Source organism: Magnolia sinica, chromosome 11 (assembly GCF_029962835.1).
Source record: "Magnolia sinica isolate HGM2019 chromosome 11, MsV1, whole genome shotgun sequence".
Lineage (NCBI taxonomy): Eukaryota > Viridiplantae > Streptophyta > Magnoliopsida > Magnoliales > Magnoliaceae > Magnolia > Magnolia sinica.
In genome coordinates, this window is record NC_080583.1 from 67,167,296 (window position 1) to 67,189,399 (window position 22,104).

The 22,104-nt window shown below is 39.2% G+C and overlaps 1 long non-coding RNA gene and 1 pseudogene across 4 annotated transcripts; both read right to left on the reverse strand.

Annotated features, from left to right (window-relative positions):
• Positions 1-293: 293 nt before the first annotated feature.
• On the reverse strand, positions 294-6,612 carry LOC131219270 (uncharacterized). Of its 4 annotated transcripts, none has more exons than XR_009158084.1 (3): positions 4,089-5,067; positions 3,358-3,727; positions 294-673 (listed from the first exon to the last, which is right to left on the reverse strand). It is a non-coding gene; the product is annotated as an uncharacterized LOC131219270 (long non-coding RNA). The 4 variants fall into 4 exon arrangements; XR_009158085.1 differs by lacking the exon at positions 294-673 and adding an exon at positions 6,172-6,612 and having other exon boundaries at positions 3,310-3,727; positions 4,089-4,297; XR_009158083.1 differs by lacking the exon at positions 294-673 and adding an exon at positions 6,172-6,612 and having other exon boundaries at positions 3,310-3,727; positions 4,089-4,306.
• Positions 6,613-8,793: 2,181 nt separating this feature from the next.
• On the reverse strand, positions 8,794-15,357 carry LOC131218143 (cellulose synthase-like protein E1; annotated as a pseudogene).
• Positions 15,358-22,104: the final 6,747 nt, after the last annotated feature.

Genomic DNA, 22,104 nt, shown 5'->3' on the forward strand with positions numbered 1-22,104 from the left:
ACCCACTCTTATCACCTCAGGCATCTCAGAGGAACATCTACTGCAAGGTGGTGATCCTAGAGCTGAAGCCTTGGCGAAGCCACGGCAACATAATTGGGGGAGCATCGGGGAGCTAATTAAAGCATGAGAGAGCAGAAATCATGCAACTCAAGAGGAAACTCAATCCAACAAGTGTTGTATGTATGAGTCCGTGTTTGTATTCCTTCCTTACGTAGGTTCCTCTGAGATACAACCTCACCTTCCCCCCCAAAAAAATAAAAATAAAAAATCACACACATTCTCAAACAACAGACTTCCTAGACAACCCAATGCTTCATGTTGAGGTGTCTCCAGAAATGAATGGAATTCCATACTTTGCCAATACGTTTGCGGATTTTCAAAAACGTGTTGGTTTTGTGCATATGATGTTATGTTTCTGTACAATATATGGTGTCATAGCAACTCAAGGAAAATAGGAAAAAAAGTTCAACCAATTTGCAAAGGTGCAAACCCATCAATAGCAAATTTTAGTGGTTACTGGATAAATTCATACAGTAAATCTATACATAAAGTCAATGGTTGGAAACATACATTATATAAACTCAGATTTCTGAGAAGGATTTAATGGTTTTAAATCCATGGTTTTCTAGAAAAGGTCCATTTCCTGGACGGACTGAGATCATAACTTCCAAACCTGAAACATATAGATTGAAAAGGGTCTATTAGTAAAGAGAAAAGATTTACTCACAAGTCATTAGATGGTACCAACTAGGAACTTCACCATTAAATACAAAAAGGATTCCATGGTAACTTAATTGATAACATGTGATCATCCCTATTTAGGGTAAAATAATGTTAGATCAAACAAAAATTAAATGTCAAAAGCGAAAAAGGCCAGGCACAATGTGGCCAAAATTTGCAGACTTATGCAGAAATGATTCAACAAGGACCCCCTAATAGGGGTACAATTCAGGGGGGTTGGGTTGGGTTGAGGGTCAAGCCCGAGCGCAACCCGACATCAAGAGGATACAATCTACAACCCAACCTAAATCCCAACCCAAGGTGCCCAACCCAAGGTGCCCAACCCAAACCCAACCCCAATTGCTCTGTCCTTGATCCAACCCGGGCCAAATACATGTAATTATTCCCAAACCGACCTAACCCAACCTGTATTTGCTCAACCTGAACCCGACTCAATTTCAAATTGAGTCGGCATTTTCCAACCCAAATCAACCTGAGAACCTTGACAACCCAACCAGACACAACCGGAATTAGGGTTGGGTCAATCGGGTTTGGGTCAACCCAAACCCAAGCTGCAGCCCCACCCTTTCTTATGAAATACAAAATCTGCATTCATAAAGTAATACAAATGGTTCAAATGAAGAAAGGAAACAAAAAAAAAAAGCCTTTTTATCCTCCTCTTTTTTGCTGTGGAGAAGCCACAGGCAAATCTACCTGCTGACTTTGCAGCCACAGCTTCTTGAACGACATCTGTCAGAAATAAGATCTCAGACGGCTTAGCTACTCCCACAGACTGCGAGATCTCAAAATAACTGCGGGTTTCTTTTTGGTTTCTGCACATTAATAGAATAAATGAAGCCATCTAAATGCAGCAACAATAGAAATACACATACAGAACAAATGTGTATATTCTGATGGGGTGGACCAAGAAAACATACCCTATCATGGTATCAAAGAATCCACACAAATATTTTCTCAAATCCCCATACACTGTATTTTCGAAGATTAGCCTTTGATCCTCCCTACTACCACTAGAATATATATACACCTGCACGACGATGAACAATCCTGGTGACTAATCCCATCAATGGAACTTCATTATACAATGGTTTGAGATTTTATTTTTATTTTTTTAAAAAAAAACGGTCACCATGACTTTCCAGAAAATGCAAAATAAGTCTACATTTGTATGCAAAAGTGAATTGAATTATGATCATTCAGTTCAATGACAATGTGAACAAAGTCAATAGGTCCTAGTATTCATAATAGGGAAGCAGCCATCAAATTGCACTTGTGTCCCTCCAAGTCCAACTAGAAAGTAATGCAATCACAACTTGAACCCCAGACACTGCATGTGAATGCTAATGAAACTATGATTTGGATATTTCCACTTTATTGGACTAATAACTGAAATTCAAGTTAACAGTGCATCCAAAGCATCCTAAGCCTGTAAAAGTAGACAAGTTACAAGTGGTGCTACAATGATTCGAGCAAATTGCCCCTTCGATAGCCATCCGCTCTCGAATGCACGACACCTGTTGGCTCATCTTTTGAGTAAAGAAAGCTAGAATTAGACTACTAAAGTTTAGCAACATTTTGAAAATGGTGGCGGCTCTTCACATGTGAACAGATGTACAGCTGTCCAGACCATCCAAAATTTGGGGCCCATCTTGGATGGAGCATATTTCTAATATCACACCAACCAAGAAATCCTAATCATCCAAGTAATGACTATCAAATGGATGGTTACTAGTAAAATAGTGGGTGATCCAAATTCAACGGGGAAAGTAAGATGGTTAATATTTCTTTTCACAGTGCAAAGTTTTAGTTATGTCTCTTCTTTACCTTCATCTCCAACCCTGTACTATTGGGAGTTCATTTCAGATTCTACATAAGTCTAACAATGTAAATTCTTTTTTAATAGGTAATGAGAAAATAAGTCTGACAGATACATGTTAATATCTATATTTTTTGCAGACTAACAAAATCAAGTTAAAACCATTGAAGTATTTATATTTGGTTAAATATAATACTTCGATGTTCATGTATGTGTTCATATAGGAGCTTGTTAGTTGATAGACCCTTCCACTTCCGGACATTATTAGAACAGATGTTTCCCACGTCTTCTTCACAGAAGTTGGACGAAACCATGGCACGAACCAAGGAAGTTATATGTTCACACACAGTCTACAGGCCAGAGAGTTAAAGAATCAATAAGCTCACATATATCCACTATATCAACATTGTGGTTGGTTAGGATTCCCTAGACATTTCATCACAAGATCTTGCTATTAGCGGTATGTCTCTGAAGTCCTAACTGGTAAGAGTAGGCCTAGTTCAATTTCCCTTGACAGATTGATCACTTCTTTAGTCTGTGGATGTGGCTTCTATATTCATTATCCAAAATTCCACATGAAAACTGGTATATGATCATAATTTTGTCTCGCTTGTTGGAAGGGGATTCAACCACAACAGTAGAAACTGCAGAGAACTAAAGAGTATTGCAACAAACGACGTGCAGAAATACATTTACCATTGACAGCTTAAGTATCAGAAACATTGGTCAAATTTTGAATGGAGAATGAAAAATTATAAATTAAACTATGGTTAATTTAATAACAAATGGCAACCAGCCACCTGTAAATAGGACTTGTCACTTGTAAATTTAAATTTGTAACTCAGAAAACCATGTGAGCATTCAACAGACAATTAGAAACAAAGAAGGAATAATCGTAACCCACCTTTGTTCTGCTTTAACTGTGTAATACAACTTAGGAAACCTATTACGTGAAGAAAATTAATAAAGAAAAGAAAAGAAAAGAACAACAAACCAGGTGAGGGAACCATAGAAGCATATTGGTCACGGTCCATCAGGCCCATAGCAAAATCATTCACGTAACGCTCTCCAAATAGCTTCCATAGCGTTTGAAGCTCAGGCAAATCTGCACATCTTGCAGCAGCAAATATTAGAGTTGAGACTGCTTCCTTAATGTCATTGGGGCAATCCCTGAAATAACAAATTGGAAAACATACATCAGATGATACAACCTGCTGAGCAAGCCATTCGTTCCTTTTATGCATCATATCAGTGTTGAACATAGTATAGCATACAAGTACATGAAGTGGGAAATGGGCCAAAATGACTGAAGCCCGAACCAAGCACATGAGCCAAGAAAGTAAAAAAGGGTAAAAGGAAAAACCACATGAACTAGCAATCAGTTTAGCCAAAAAAGTAAATGGATAATTGCCCGCTGCATCAATTTCAACAACATATGAAGAACATAGACACACACCAAAGGTTCAAGTGAAAAATCCACCTCATGGTCTGCTCTTGAGGTGTGATCTGAAATAGTTCCTAGAGTTGTTACCTTGGTATGTTGAAGTTGCAGAAACAGATTGTCTGCATCCTGGATCAGGTGGGGCTTTTTACCCACAAAAGTCCGTGCAACAAGCGCAAGTATCACCTATATATCTTCAAGGGGAACCCATATATCTTCCAATTCTGCAGATGTATGTTTTAGAGGATTGATCTCAGCATGCAAAAGAGAGTCAGCTCTACTGGTGATACAAATGAGGCCTGCTCTTCCTGAGTAAAAATCAGGAGTCAATTATTCTAAAATATAAGTAAAGATATATATGGTTCCTACTCTCCATGTGGGACATGTGCAAGATCGGGGTTGTTCATCATGTCGGGTGCACTATGCAAGTCCCATCCTCTCTATAAATAATAAAAAGTTTTATAAGTAGAGCCGTACGGACCCATACATTACCGGCCACTTGTTAAATAATATAGTAAACTTTAAACTAATAATAAAATAATAAGATATAGTGTTTGACTAATATCAACCTTAATCAGTACTAGAGAGTTCTTTTCCATCTAAATGAGATATTGTTTTGGCATCTGGTGCATCAAGATTTGCCCAGTGTCTTGATGGACCCAGTCCATGGAAGTGGGGCCATGGTTCAGTGATCCAGATATCATTGTTCCTAGGATCCAAGGAGGTTGATCTGAAGAGCACTACCTTTGATGGGATACCCCAAAAAATCTTTTACAAAGAGAAAGATCCCAGCCCTTGGCTCATCATCACCACCACCATCAATCTTGTCCCTGCTTCCTGGGGTGGCCAAGAAAAGAGGAATAACCAAGGTCTATATGACTGGAACTTGGGACACACAGCATCCATGGGGATTGAGACCGTGTATCTCATGGGACACATAGCACATGGGCCACAGTAGCAGAACATTGCACCAACTAGACAATCCTAATGGCTAACCATCCAAGCACGGCTATTTGGCCATTGGATATACAGTGCCAGAGTTAACACTACACGCACTGCATCTTTGACTGAATGGCTTGTGCACATTATGACTCAGGCCCAGTAACAGGGGAGCCTGGGTTGGTTGGGTCATCCCTATTTCTTTCATTTTGCTTTTGCTTGGCCCAGGCCTGAGCCATTGCCTTCTAAGGCATACACGCTGTGGCATAAGCCAAAGTTCAACTAACAGGAAATGGTCTTGCTTGAGCCTTTTACAGCAAACCTTAACATTTTTTCTGTTACCTGATCAAAAAGATCAGATGTTGGAAAGTTGGAAACTTGATCCACTACCCTACACAATATAGTATGACTCAGTGCACTGCTTCTGGCCCACCCAATGTGTGCACGTCTGCTTCTACATACCAAAAAATCAACAATCTGACAATTCTGGTGTTATATTGAGGACTACCGGGGGAAAACAGGGAAAAAAGAAAAAGAAAAAAGGATGGTTACAGAAGGTCAGCCGAAGTTCCTTTGACCATCCACTTGTGTGATTCTGGGACATGGCCCATCAGAGGTTGGGCATCGGATGATGAGTTTGGATCTCTTAAATGCCTACAACATATCCGTAAAAGCAGGTCACTGATTAGTTAAGCAAAGAAAAGAGAACATTTTCAATCTAGTTGCCTTTAACTTCAGTTCAATTCCAAAATGCTTTTGAGTCAGGTACGAAACGGACATGCTCTTTTGGAATGTAAACCAATTAGAGAAATGATCACATGCTGCAGCCATTTCTTTTCCACAGATGCACCACGTGTAGAATGTGCAAAAGATGGGCCACAACATGGATATCACCATAACCATGATCTTCTAAACCTTATCCCAGTTAATTGGGATCGGCGACAGGAATCCTGTTCTGCAATTCCACTTCTATCAAGGGCCACAACATGAATATCACCTGGTATATAATAATTAAAAAAGAAAAAAGAAAAAAGGCTGATCTGCTAATCGGGTGGGACACAGCAGTAAAACTCTCATGGCCATGGACAGAGCGATTGTCAGAGCAATTCTTGGTTGAAGCATTTCTTCAAACATGTAGGAGGCCATGGACGGCGGCGGATATGGCTGCCACTGCCATGGTTGCTGCCCAGTTTCTGGCCCTTAAAAGAGGAAATGAGAGAGAAAGAGAGAGTACCTTGCACTTTGTGTGCTCTGATTTCTTCTATTCTCGTCAGCTATTGGAGGGAGATCGATCAATGGCTGCTTCGAAGAGAATGAACTGGGAGAGACGTCAATGAAGAGGGAGGGAAATCAGGAAGATCGAGAGATGGAGGGAGAGGAAAGGAGAGAGATCGAGGAAGGCAAAGGGACAAGCGAGATGGGAGAGAGAGATCGAGGAAGGGAGAGGGCAGGGAGAAGCGCACGGGACAAGAGAGAGATTGAAGGGAGTGCGCACGCGACAAGAGAGGGAAATGAAACAACGGAAATGAATATTTTCCCTCCGCGTTTTTTGTTTTAACAGCATCGTTTCACTGGCAGCCACGTTTCAGAAACAGGGGCATTTTTGGACAGCTGCCGGTGATTCCCATGATCACCGGCAGTTATATATGGCCGCCGGTAAGAATAGGCGCCGCGTCTGCCGCTTTTTCTTGTAGTGGTTCTAGAATACGTGGGTGCACGACATCGGATATTATATTAGAAAAAAAATAAAAATTGATGGGTAACACCCGAGGACGTGCAACACCCGAGTATTGGAGGTCAAGGTGTTACAAGACCCTCTTGCTATTGAGGACCTCTCAATTCTTCCCACCATATCCAATCATATCATCGAGAGGGGCCTACACTAGTCATTGTGGTTAAGGGGGAAATGGTTGAGTCTAAACCACTAATGAGGGAGAGAGCCGTGTCCCTTCATCAATTGTAGAGAGGATGTTGTAGAAATTCCACCCAGGTTTGTTAAGCTGATTTGAGCCCAATGAAACCCCCAACCTTATCCAAACCCAAGACCAAGCCCAATTCAAAGCCCAGTTTAAGCCCAAGCTAGGGCCCATTAGCATTAGCTCCACAATAAAGCAAAGGAAAGCAGACCAGAGGGTAACCTAGACCACACCTAGGATCCTAGCCAAAATTGGGGCCCATCCTTGGCAGTCCCACTTGGGGTAAAATGACCCATTTACTCTTAATTTTTCATCGAATTATGTCTCATACGAAGCCCCTTAGCCAATAAGGTCTCGTCATGTGGCACACCCATGCCCTCAGCCAATCACATCCCTTAGAGACTACTTTAGCCAATAGACTTTTCAAAAATCACCAAAATGCCACCCCAAAATAACTATAAATACCATTTTTCTTTTCATTTTCAAATCATCCTCCCTTCACCAAGCTTCTTCTTCCATCCTTGAGGAAGTGAAGAAGAGAGAGGGATAGTGGGTCTATCCCATCCATCCACCAACGAGATGAGAAGAGTGTAAGAGAGGAAGCCTTTTAACCTTAGGTCAGTCCTATCAAGCCTAAAATCCAACCAACCACTAAAAAGGATGATCCATCCCTTAGAGCCTCCTCTAGTTTAATGTTTCTACATGACTTAGCCAACTACGGAAATTTGAGGTAACTGTCTACCGGCTACTCCAAGACAAATATAAAATACCCCAAGTCGAGCATGTTCCATATACGATTCTGCGTCCATAGATGCCTTTTAGCAAGCTGTTGTCAGTGGAGATGGGCTCTATTATTCGTCCACACTTGATCTCACTTATGGAGTGGTTGCAGCTTGTAAAAATTCAACGGTGGGCCCTATATATATATATATATATATATATATATATATATATATATATATAAAACAGTGCAAGCCTCTCTCCCTCTCTCTTAGTCGTTTCCTTTGATTTGGACTAGCATAATCACATTTTAGCCTTATTCCACCTAGGATATAATTTTGGATGACACATCTAATGGTTATAGTGAAGTTCTATTAAACATCTTAGTGGGCCATCTAAAAATCAAAGGGGTGTCCCTCTCCCAAACTATTTTCCGTCAAATGGCCCACTTCAATTAAAGACTGGGCCAATTTTTAGACCCCGTGATTAAAATAGGATGACTCACCTGGTGATCAAGGTGGATTTCACTTGGATCCTTACTCTCCGGTGGTAGACTTTCAAGAGTTTCAACACCCGGTCAAGGGTTCGAGTATCCATGGGTGGTGAAATCCCACTGCGACGTGAGTGCTAGGTTTTGGGGGGGGGGTGTATTTCACTTACACTTCACTAGGGAGCTCACTTCAGCCGGCCACCCCTCAAAACTGTACATGAGGTCTCTTGTGGACTGGTGTGCTACACACACACACACGTGTGTGAGAGAGAGAAAAACATAGTGCACATACATTTACATATGCATTCACATTACCTACAAAATGTACAATTAAAAGAATAATTAAAATACAAAAAGCATTCAATATTTGGTACATAAATCAGAGATAGGACGGCTAGGATCTTCTAGTCTGTTAGATAGTCGCACAATGGTCAATCCACTGAAAGGTACATCAGACCAATTGGTGTGGATAACAGGACCATGACCAAACTTGTGCAGGTTGAAAATAGAGGAGTCTCATAGTGTATATAACAACTGATTGCAGAGTTGATCATTCAAGCCTATCAATTCATAGATGCGGATCTCGGACCTATGAACGGGAATATCCCCGATACTCACAAAGAAAAAAGGAAGTGACTTAGACAAAAAGAAAAATGACTTGGACAAAAAGAAATGAAGTGACTTAGATAAACCAAAGGTTGAGAATCACTTAAGTCCTCAGTAAAATCACTAATGTTACAATAATTTTCAGATCTTCTGATATTCCTTCTCACTCAAAATCATTACACAGTAGTACATTGAGATGAAAGCAATACAATAGATTATGATGAAAGAAAACCAGCATTCCACAAAACATTTACAAATACATCCGGGCCCGCAAAAATACAATAAGAAATCCATCATATGAAAGGTGAAAATACAGATAACAGAGCGATTGCCAGCCCTATCGAATATATAGTTATAGATGTGGGCATCCTACCTTTATCTTTCCTCAAGAACATGGCTTCATATAATGGCACACTAATTAAGCTTATATAACCTGAGAAAATAATCTGTAGGGCCATATGATTGAAGATGGCCCATCCGCCCGTCGTGACCATAATCATCATTGCCTTGAGGAAATAGAAGAGGTTGAGTAGAGAGAGTGTTGTTGGGGGAATGAACATGGGGGAGGCAACCGCGAATTCCATCAATTCTTTCTTGTACCTCTTCAGTGCTTCTCCGTCTATGACTTTGCTAGTAATCTCAAAACCGGCCTCCGAAATGCCGAGATATTTTAAGATTATGACCATAACCGAAAAAAGGTAGAAGAAGATCCTTTCATCATCCACATTCAAGTCTCATTCCACCACATCTTCATTGTTCCTTTAGCCAAAATCAATTCACCCAGACTGAAGATGTGGGAAGCAATGCCCAAGAAAACAAACACCTTGAACCATGGATCTGAGGCCTCGAAAATGAATAATAGAGGGCTATTAGATTTTTGGGCTATGGACCATCTAGATTATGACTCACAGATAAATGGTACTATGGTTCACCAATATCTAAACTCAACTAAGGAAAGCTGATCAGATCCCTTGGAGTTTTATATAGAGGCCTGATTGGATTCGGCTATGGCATTCAGTCTTATTGGGTTCAGTTTCAAGCATGATTTAGGATTTAGCATGGGTTTGGACCGGCAAAGGACTCAGATGGTTCAAATGCTCCCATGTCTATCCAATTTGTATTGGGAAGTGCCGAGATTAACCCACAATGAACATTTTGGGCATGTTTGGATAGACGGAATCCATGCCGAAATGGAAATTGTTTTCTACTGACAAACAAGATAGTTGGGTTGTATGGATATGTGGATTCCAAACTATTGTTTTCACAGACAGAAATTGTTTGGCATAAAAAATTAAGGTAAATGTTGTGGGATTCCACTTCAAATAGAATCCAATTTTTTAAGGATGGCCATGGAAATTATCACTGGGTAATCATTACATTACCCGAAAAATCCAAATGCAATCCATGTTTTCAAACACAGTGTTAGAGCAGGTGTTTGAAGGATAAAGTTGAAAGTTTAGAGAGAGAGGAAAGGAAGGGTACAACTTACCTTAGGGAAGATTGGGATGTCATTGGCAGCAGCCAAAGGGAGAAAGAGTGCGTAACAGACCATGGGCAGACACCAGAGGGCCCAGAGGGAGAAAAACTGTAGCACATGATCTGGCCAAGCTTCAAGCGTCCAACACCATGTGTCCAAGGGCAGTAGTCGGAAAGTAAGATCTCGAGCAAGCCAGTCAACCATCTCTTGTGTTGAATGATGGTGTCATTGGTGTTAACTGGGGGAAAACCCAAGTAAGCTGCGCTCTCTGGGCTGCAGAAAACTGATTGCCAACCCCTCCCCTCGACTGCAAAACTGCGCCCGTGAACACATCCTCTACAGCGCATCCATACATCAATCCCATCTGGTGAAAAAGAAAAAGAAAAAAAAAAAAAAACCTAAATAACCTCAAACAGACAACAAGTGACATTGTTTTTCTTACTAAAGATGAATTGATTTTATTTTTTTTCTTGAGTAGTAGATGCATGATGTTTTCGTTACTTCCAAAGCATGTGATGTAATAGGATGAAGAAACTATGCAATCCTCGCCAATCCTTGCCCCAAGGATTCATGGAATAGGGAAAGGAACAAAATGAAATGGGTGGAGGTAGTAAGAAAAGACTTGGGGCCTGTTTGGATCTCACCAAATAAGTTACTTTTTTCTACTTACAGCAGTAGATAAGTAACTTCTTTCCAACAAGTAAGTTTCGTTTATGAATAGTTATAGGTAACTTTTTTACTTAAAATTACTCAATCACTTCAGTTGATTTTTTTTCAGCTTTTCTACTTTTCATAAGTTGCTAAAGAGAGGCATCAGGAGAGAAAAAAGAGAGGAGAAGACCCCTTTAATGTCCTATAGTATAACCAAAGATACGGTCATTGATAAAGTGGAATAGCAGAATAGGATTCATATAGCGGACCTCAATTAGTTGAGATAAGGCTAAAATGATAAACATGATGATGATGATGATTTGGGTTTCAATTCTTACAAGTGAAGTTCATGGTTTAGGCTAGTGATTAGTTGATCCTCACTATTAGTAAAATATATGGCAAAAATCTCTTAGATCGAATGGTGATGCAAGAAGAGTGGGCCAGACAAATTAGATGGCCTAGATCAATTATCGAACTCTACTTGTGTACGATGTGCACCGATTTGACCTTGGTAAGAAAGGAATTATAAGTAGAGGGATCTAATGCCTTACGTCCTTGCCCCATGGTTTGCCATTCTCGTAAGTACAACTTAATAGAGCCATGGCCTTTGCTTCCAAATCTCTCCAGTTCTCATTACCTCCAGCTACTTCCATTCAACACATGATCAACAAAACATCAAAAACAACAATTAAGCTTTTCCAATAGGAAATTTTCTAATGCTATCCCACCCTATATCACTAGATAAGATCATGATGAAATGTGGGGTCCACTTAGCGACTAATACAACATGGCCAAATGAGATGATTTGGCCATGCATTGTATTAGTCAACAGTGGTACAACAGTATTAGTCACGGTTGGACGACAACAGATTGCAACATTTTTATAAGAAAACATTGGCTTGGCAACAACTAGTTATGATGTATCAATGTACCAACCTGGTTTCTCTTCCAAATTAGGCCGGTAATCAGGTGTAAATTTCCTTCTGTTGAGAGACTCACGCCGGTGAATTGAGCCAGTGCCAGCATACATGGGACCATTGTGTGCATTTGCACCAAAAAATTCAATTTACACAGAAGAAAAAAAATACATAACAATATAAAGAATGTCATGAAATTTTAGAATATGTGGGTGGGCCGAGACATAAACCAATGTTCTTGTATGTAGAGTAATAAAACATAGCTACATACAGATAGATTGTTTTGAGATAAATCAGGGGAAAGTTGGTTTATTTTCTTACCTCATAAATCCTCTTGACCCCGTTGGCATACAAGTCGTTTTTAGTCAATCCTCCAAAGCTCTGAGGGAACTGGACATACCTGATTCGGTGGCTCTCCTTGGGGTCCAGCATGAAACACATGGCATGACGAAGGGCTTGTGCATTATTCGAGTGCATGTCGCAGTCGACATTGAGAATGAAAGGTGCATTGGTCATCAAATTCGACACCCGATCCTGTGGCAATGCCAAAAAATCATTTTGAAAAGTGAGTGTACCAAATATATATATGTATGTGTGTGTGTGTGTGTGTGTGTATATATATATATTAAAATCACATTCTCATGGACAATTTAACAAAAGATTAAAGCTGTATCAGTATATTTTCTAACAATTGTTATGAGACATGGTTTACAAAGTGATGAAGAGAGATTAAATGGGAACTGATAAATATACAACGAAGCCAATCCATGGTCTGAAATGGGATTGTGATTGCTAATCTTACATCTATGCTATGGTGGCAAAGTTTGAAAATAAAAAATCATGCCTTTCGGCTGGCCATTCCATTGTCGGCTATTTTTATTGCAACTGCCTGTTGCTTTGGATCCATAGATGAAATGTTTAGCAGCATCTAACCAGTATGCGTCTTCTGAATCATAAATAACCCAAGTTGGGACATATTGAATAGAGGTTGGAAATTGAAGTGGAACTTTTTTAATGAGGCTTGCATTTGGGGCAAGTTTTTCTCCACTGTTGATTTCAGCATGGTCCATATGATCAGATTGTTCGATAGCTCGAAATTTTGGTGAAGATTACAATTTTAACTAGTTGGATTAAATTAAAAGGTTGATAACTGATGTAGTGCGGGTTGCAGACACTTTAATGGCAAAGATGGAACAGAGAAGGTCCGATCGGAGGTGGAAACAATATGGACCGTCAAAACCTTAAATCAGTCGTATCTCACAAACCAGGATGAGTTTTTCGACATATTATATCTGACTTTGGGGTAGGACCTACTTAAGCCAACCAACCCGCTATGTCTGGTCGCACACACCAGATTTGCGAAATTCCATCAGATTGACGGTCAAAAGTCCCGTTTAGTTTCGTTTTCACTATAAATAATAAGTTTTAATTCTAGTATAACTTTTGATCCTTTGGGTTGTAGAAGTCGTGCCCAACATGAAAAGGGAATAGAAAAGTTAGAAAAGTTAGGAGATTAATGTGGTTGGGTCAAATTGGACAGTTACTATTTTTGGCTGAAAACCACAAAGTCTAGCAGGAATAGAGACCGTCTATAAAGGGTAAGTTTACTATTTATAGTAAATCCGTTTTTAGGGTGTTTGAGTTGGAGTTTAAGTCTAAAACTCCATCCTATGTTTGAGTTCCTTATTTAAAGAGTTGTAATTTCGTTTTTTTATAATCAATTAAGTTATTTCAAATTTATTAGAAATTATTTTTACTTTTATTCCTCATGGATTCAAGGAAGCTCTGTGGATTCAGAGTAGATATTTCCTGAGGAAGATGGTGATCGACCTCATCATGTCCCTCCCTGCGTCATACGCATTTTTTTTTTTTACTTGAGAGGATCATATCAGCCATCCAATGGGTAGATTCGGTGTCTGGATGGGTTCTGAACTTCTGGACTACATTGACCCGTCAAAACTAAAAACAGAGTTCATCATGAGGTGGTCCATGATGCCACACACCGTGTGATTGAATTGCTTATGATTTTAAAGAATCAGTTTTGTCGGGCAACCCTAACTATCTGATCCAAGGCTCAGAAGATGGATTGCTAAAAAAGGAAGGAGAAATCAAGAATTGGATGGATCATCCGGTCACTGTTTTTGTACGATAAAATGTGTTATGGACCTAATGAACAGTTCAGATTGATCCATTGGATTGTTTAAGTGACATGATACAACTAGGAGCACTGGACAAATTTATGTCAGGGGAAGACTTTGATACTCTAGCAGAGTGACATGGTTGATAGGCACGCATTTAAAATTCACACATCGACATGCAATTAACTCATATTAAACCGTCCAAACCATTGGAATAGATCCCAAACCCAAAAGAATACTGATTTCAATTTTAAAAATGAGTGCTTGGCAACGATTGAATAATAATAATAATAAAAGTCAATGGCTCAGATATAAACAATAAATGTCCATTAATCAGAGGTTAGAAATTTAGAATGTTAAATCAATCATATTCTAAAATGATGACAGACAAGTTGAGAAGTTTAATTTTTAATTAAATGTATCTGCCATGAGTCCAACTTCCAGTGTCTGCATATCAACCATAATTCTTCGATAGAGTGAGAAATAAACTCCCCTTCTATGAGTCTTCAGACCAGCGATATGGACCCTGATTTTCCACAGTTGGAGACCAGAGATTCATATTTTAGATTGTTTTTTATCAGGAGGGCCTCAACATGGTTGGACCATGTCCCAAATGTCTGATCCAAGACCTAGCTTACAAACTAAAACTTAAGGTCATCAGTAGAGAGAAGGGCTACAGATTGGACGGTTAGGTGATCCAACCTGAGAGATTTTATGGGCAGAGTTCATACATGGTGGGACCATCAGACCAAAGTTGGATTGAGTGCACCATGGCCCGGTCTCACACAGATGGTATGTGCTGCATGTTAGTATGGAATTATTAAGAGGGTTTTGGTCACATTATAATTGAGACATTTATGCAATTCTAAGGACAAAAGGAGTAAGAAATGGAAACTTGAAAGAGAACAAGGAAAGAGAAATACCATAGCATTGAGGGCACCAGCCTTGTAATGATGTGGATGGCCTGGTCGTTTCTCTCGCGATACATATACGAGCATCGGCATGTTGTAACCGTCCGCATCAACATCTTCTCCATTCCCACGTAGCAAAACCTATTAAGTCCCATAATTTAAAATTTAGTAGCATTCGTGATTTTTTTATTTTTTTTAAATTAACTTTTGGGAGATGATGCTCAAAAGATTTTAAAACTAATAATATGAATCATTGCAGGGTATTGTTGGGTGTGTAAGGTGAAGTAGAAGGGGTCACAATACAAGTGCTACAATGACGATGGGAACCAAACCAAGGGGACCGGCCTAGATCAATGGCTAAGATTGAGTAGGAAAGTTGGATAGGCTTTGGTGTGTGTGTGTGTGTAAGAGAGGGTAGATATAGCCCAAAATATTTTGAAAGAGAGTAGTACCATTGGTACTTACCCACTAGGGGTCAGACAAGCGGGCCCCAAGATGACCCATATCCAATAGGTATTTGCATCAATCAGTTTTAAAATAGTGAAAATTAGCAAGATAATATCTCCTAAAACCTACCTTAGCAACAAGAATCATCAAGTAAAAATCCACCTAAGCAATGAGATGCAGCTCTTTATAAATGTTTTTCAAGTTTGTCTGGTGGTCTTGGCAAGTTCCCAATTCTTTGGTAGATTTCGGGGATCCATGTCGGGAAACCCGGTGACCATTTTGAAGCGCGACAACAAATCTTGGAAATTTCTCAAGATGGGCAATTTCTTGGGAGATTTTTAGATTTTGACGTTTTTCTAGCTATACTATCAGGAAATTTCATAGAAAACAAAATTAACCAAATATTTATTATATAATTTTAAATTTTAAAATGTTTGTGTAATGATTTATTTGTAATTTTAAATATTTCATGGTAATATCATGAGAAATTAAAAACTTCCCCTACTTTGAAAATCTCACAGTATTATATTTTGCTTGATTCTTTTTATGAAAATATTGCATGATTTTCAAAAGCTCAAAAATATTTGTTAGTTTTGAGAAGCATCCAATCACATGCCTCAACTGGTTTGAAGAAAAAATAAAGAAAGAAAGAAAATATCATATTCAAAGGTCCTCTGCTTTCTATGTGTAGGATAGTCTGACCAGAGATATTGAAATCGTGGTCACCTGTGGTTTGAGATTCAAATCATGTTCATATGATGCCAATAGAAAAATCAAAAGGGGCTAATCAGATCATTTATTACTGTTGCCGTTGTTGTTGCAGTAATCATTATTCGGGTCCTAGAAAATTCACACCCAAGTGGGTTGTGAAGAGGAATATGTGACCTTAGAGGTTTATTTGAGTGGAAATGGTAAATCAAAGGACCAAGCCTCCTGTATGAGCTCTATTGTTGAAAGGATTTCAGCCTCATACGTGATTTAATAGTTAAATTAGAGGAATCTAGCCTCATTTTGTGCTTTATTGTAAAATCTGAGGATTTAACCTCATTTATTTTGGTACTCTAAGCTTTAAAGTTGCTGAACTTAATATCACTTGTTTAGAGCGTAGATCATCATTGGTCATTCATGTTTTCATTATATCTTTTGAATGACCTTTTATTTGCATTCTTCATGTTTTTAATGTTAACATGCATCCCTAACCCTTTGTTAGTATAGGCTTTATAATTGCAAATATTTGACTTATAAAGTTGGTTCATTCATGATTTTATTGGTATATTTGTTTTGGACTAACCCTTCATCAAATACTAATAAAAAGGAGGATAGAGATCAAATCCTACCAAAACAATGTATTTTCTTATGTAGGGTTTGTTGGTTGCGTTACAAGTTTGATTGGGGAAGTAATTTAGGGGCAGCATTGCAACATTACATGTCTTAGTGTATCAAGTTGTAAATTTTTATATTTGACATGTAATTTTTGTTTAGTCGTTTTGGTATGTCATTGGTATGGACAATGGCATTGTCTTAAGTTAGGTTTTTGTCACGTAATTGACAAAGGGGGAGATTGTTAGTGTACTCATTTTACCACCCTGGTTTGTCAATCATGTAAGTTGTTGTGTCGAGAAGTTGGTTGAGCCTTTAGAAAGTGAAGACCGAAGACACAAGCAAAGACGAAGCATCAAGGAAGCAAGCATAGGTAAATAGGTGCCTTGGTGACCCTAACCCTTGACCACAATAACCCTATAACCTTAAGATGATCTTGACCCAATAGGAATATAAATTTGATCATCCCTTAGCCTTGGGAGACCAAGAAAAACATGATAAAGAATGATAGAAGAAGTGCAAATCTTCTATGTAAAAGATAGCCCAAAACAACATATTCCAGGCAATGTTCGATGGCATTGAGCTACCATCGAACGATCTTCGATGTCCAACAACCAAGCTGGATTTTGGCTAAAAATCCAAAGCATCGAGGATCCTTTAATGGCATTGAAACTTAAGTTTCAATGTCATCGAAGTCCACTTAATGGCATCGATTTGAGATTCGAAATTATCCAGAAAGATTTTTGGAATTTTTCTTTGATTCTCTTGATGGCATCGAAGCCACTTTGATGACATAGAAACATGATGTTCAATGCAATCGAAGGTTGGGTCGATGCAATCAAAATGGGTACAGATTTGTCCAGCAAGCAAACATCATTTTTGTCTAAAAATTTTGATGGCAACGGGGAGCCCTTCGATGACATCGAAGGAATCCTCGATGGCATCGACAGAGCCATTTTCTGCCCATTTTTTTTTACTGTTGGAGCTCGAATCTTTTATAAACGAGAATCGGTTCTTAGTTTTTTTATTTTATTTTTTTTATTTTTTTATATGGGTTTTAGAGCAAACAGAGGTAAGGTGATCCAATACACATATCCTCCATTCCTTGCCTCCATTCCTTGAGTTCCAAGCAATCTCCCTTGAGATTTCAACTCTTATGAGGATTCAAACCTCACCATTGGAGATGTGCTTGAACTCCTCAATTTCCTAGAGATTAGACTTAAGCATCTTTGGTAAATCATTGTCCAGATCTTCCAAGAGACCCATCTAGTTGAATCCCCTAGGATATAAAAAAAAAAAAAAAACTACCCATTAGTTGTAAGAGATTCAACCCACTCCTATCACCTTGGGCATCTCAAAGGAACATCTACTAAAAGGTGGTGATCCTGGAGCTGAAGCCTTGGCAAAGCTATGACAACATGATCAGGGGAGCATCGGGGAGTTGATTAAAGTATGGGAGAGCGGATATCAAGTGTTGAGGGTCAAATATTGCATATTAGACCCCAATTATTACCTAATTTTACGAACATGATACTGTTTAACGCCCTATTTTAATCATGTTTGTGCTGCAAGGTGAATTTAGGAGCCTGTACTGAAAAAGGGTACTAAAAGCATGAATTTAAGGCTCAAAAATCACCAAGGTAAGGGACGGACCCTAGGGGACAGAGATCAAAGAATTTACACGCCAAAGATCCGAGAAAATCAAGCAATTCACGCTAAAGAGGCTTGAAAGTCGTCCTGAATGCAAGATTACAGGGTTCCCACCATCCATTTGGCTCGAAACGTTATATCTAGCTTGAGGACCCTAAGGGCATGTTTGATTTCCGGGTGAAATGGTAAATACCGTGTAAAAAAATAATTATTATTTCCCTGTGCATTTATATCATACCTGATTTGACTGCTTACTTTTTGGCACAAAAACTAAGAATATTGCAAAATATCCGTGGGTCCCACTATGATGCATTTTGCTTATCCACACCATTCATCCATTATTCCAGTTGAATTTATAGCATGAGTAAAAAAATGAGGCATATCCAAAACTCAAGTGGACCATGTCATACGAAAAAGGAAATTGAATACTGACCGTTAAAAACTTTGTGGGGCCACTATTTCTTTTGGCGTGGGCCACTTGAGTATTGAATCTACTTCATTTTTTGTCTCATGCTTCAAAATATTGTAGTAAAACAGATGGACGGAATGGATATATCATATGCATTATCATGCGGTTCAAAAATTAAAAATACCTCTTTTGAACCAATTTTAAAGACACGAATTCCTATGAATTTTCAAACACATGAAATAGGGGGAATTACCGTTTACCGTGTATTTACCATCTCTTTGAAAAATCAAACAGGCCCTAAATTAACCGTACATATCGAATTTCAGCCATTGGATCCTTGTGGAAGTAGCCCAACGGACAAATCAACTCACAATTCACTGATCTGGGGCCCACCTGATATCTGGATATGCTTCAATGTTGGACTCAACCCCTATAATTAGATAAGAAAATGATTGGATGGTGTGGATGCCTTCAGAACACTACCATGGACACTGAAATATACATGTCTTACCCCTAATCACTCTAGAAAACCACCTTGCATTCATCCATTTACAAAACTGACAGTACAATCACCCAGATACATGACTAGAATACCAACCATCAAGTCTTCCTATTTTTAGCATGTCATCTGAACCTCCATCGTATGTGGATCCCCCAAACGAGCCACCTGAATATCATAATAAATCGATCATTTCGAAGATCTTAGGGTGCATTCCAAGACCACCGGCTAACTTCCCTATCAGGTGTATAAAACATTGTTTTTAGACTTCGAAGTGGTATTGTCCGTTAAAAAGACATCCGAGTCATTTATGAGTGATCAAGGCTCAAATTTAGGCGTTAGAAAGAGCGTGAAAAATAACGAGTACTGGTGAAATTTTGTCTCATTTGCAGTGTAGTCAGGAGATACGGATGGCAGAAGATTTGACAAAAGAAGGGATAGAATTGTAATTAAGGGGGATGCCAAGTGCATGGCACTGTTGAACAATTTCAATGGAAGTTTTAACGGTGAGTATTCTCGCTACTTGGTGGGACCATGCGGTCCACCTGATTAATTAAACCACTTCGTTTTTTATAGAGTTTCCTAAAATGGCATGACAAACCGGATAGGCAAAACAGATCTTCAGAATAAACATGTACGTGGGCCCACATGATACCACAGCCAATTACGTAACTTTGTTACATGGCTTCAGGAATGTGTAACGGTTGTTGGGAAACGTCTACTTATCACATGAATTGTGGCCCATCTAGAACTCAGATCTGCCCCATCTTTTGGGTCATGGCCTAAAATGACCCTATGAAAGCGGTGAAGGGCATGGATTCCCCGAGAGACCATCACAAGTGGACCCCACCCAAAACAACTAATAAATCAAAGTCGGCAAACTTTACGTAAACTTTCCGCATAGCCACCAAATCGAGTAGGTTTCACTGCACCTTCATGCTTCGTTTGTGGGCCACCTGATCAATAGATTCGCTCCAACTTTTGGCCCATGTCGCAACACAACCTCCTCATGCTAATGCAGGGAGTGAATTTTCCCAAGCAACAATGATTGTGGACCCCACCGATTACGCAATCCATCCGCGACCGATTCTCTCTCTATTTTGCTACGCAGGAAACAGAGCTACGTGAGCTCAACCGACCACACAATCCAGCAACCCTGACTCCCTATGGACCCTTATATAGAGAGAGAGAGAGAGAGAGAGAGAGAGAGAGAGAGAGAGAGCGTAGAGCAAGTGATCTGGGACGTGAAGAATCAAGACGTGGGAGAGAGCTGGCCGGCTAGGGAGTTTTTTCTCCCTCCTTAGTTTTTTTTTTTTTTTTCTTTTCCTTTCATGTTTTTCTTGGGTTTTAGCATGATCATGTCTAGCTAAACCTCTTAGCTAGGGCTAAGAGGTGAAGCTTGTAGCGTGATGGGTAGATTTCTATGGCTTTGATTCATGTTTTATGAATTCTCTTTGATTATAGTTGGATATTAAGGAATGCTTTCAGTTTTTAATAGTTTGTTGTGACTTAAATTACAATGGATCTGCGATAGCTTTGAGCATGTTCTTAGCATTATAGGGATTGTCAATTTAGGAGTCTCTGTTGTTCACCATTGTCTCCTAGGCATGGTTAGATGATGGAATTCTTCCTAACATTCATACATCCCTCAGATTGATTGTGGATTGGTTAAATTTTGTTGTTTGCTTTGTCTCATGGGCATGGTTTTGTGATGGAATCAATTCTAATTCTCATACCTCTCATCTCTTGAAAACTAGATCAAAGGAAGTTCATAGTTAATTTTAATTAATTATCTTCCTACTGGATGAAGATAGGACTCTGATTCCAGTTGTGTTCTTGAATCAAGCATAGATCTCGCTGATCTCTACAAGTGGATCCTTGGCACCCTAGTTTTCCACCTTTGGATTTTACAAATTTTAGTTAAATATTTCACCATTATTCTTTTAAATTTTCTTGATTTAGATTACATCTTCACCTAGTTCTAGTTCAAGTTACTTTTAGATTATGTACAAGGTTCAGTCCCTGTGGATTCGACCTTGATCTTACCGACATTGTTACTACATCGCAACCCTATACTTGGGGTGGTGAACATCAAGCAACCTAAGAGGAGCATCAAAAGGGACTCAATCCGACAAGTAAGTGTCGTATGTAAGAATTTGTGTTTGTACTCCTTCCTTGTGTAGGTTAGAGTGCAAGAGTTTGTGTTCAAACTCACCTAGGTTCTTTTGTAGAACCTTAGCTCTTCCGTAGGGCGTAAATTTCGTGGTTCTTGTGTAGGACCTAGGTTATTGGTTAGCCGAAGGAAAAACTAGCTTAAGTCCTTGTGTAGGCCTCCAATGGGAGAATACATGTCTAGTCCAGGAGTAGGACCTTTACTCTTGTGTAGGGCATAAATTTTAGGTTCAACATTAAGACATTGGCCTTTGTGTAGGGCTTAAACCATCAGGTTCTTGTGTAGGACCTTGTCTCTTTATGTAGGGCCTAAATTGTCGGGTTCGGGAATAGAACCATTGCTCTTGTGTAGGGCATAAAGTTTAGAGTTCTTGTGTAGGGCTGTAAAGGTTTGAGGTGAACCTAATTTAAAACCTCCGATAATGAAATCCGGTATAGTCATGGGTTAAGTGCGTCCACCGGGAGTAGAGTAAGCAAGTAGCCGAACTATTATACAAGCTTGTGTTTAGGAGTGTCATTTATGCAATTATTTAATTATGCTTGTGAGTTTGAATGTTTACATTTTACATGAATGATTAAATGAATGCTTCGAGTTGATAGGTAGCACATCCCACACACACATGTTCACTAGCATTTTATAGACTAGTTGCTTATTCGTAAATCTTTTGTAATCTATGTGATTGGACCCTCTATTGGCTTGGAAGCCTCAGAGTTATATTGCCGTAGTTTAATTTAGGCAATCTCAATTTTAATAGGTATAATTTTTAAAATTGTTCACACCCCCCCCCCAAACGCAGGACACATCCTTCATTCTCTAGCTCCGTCAAGCTTCCGCACTTAACAA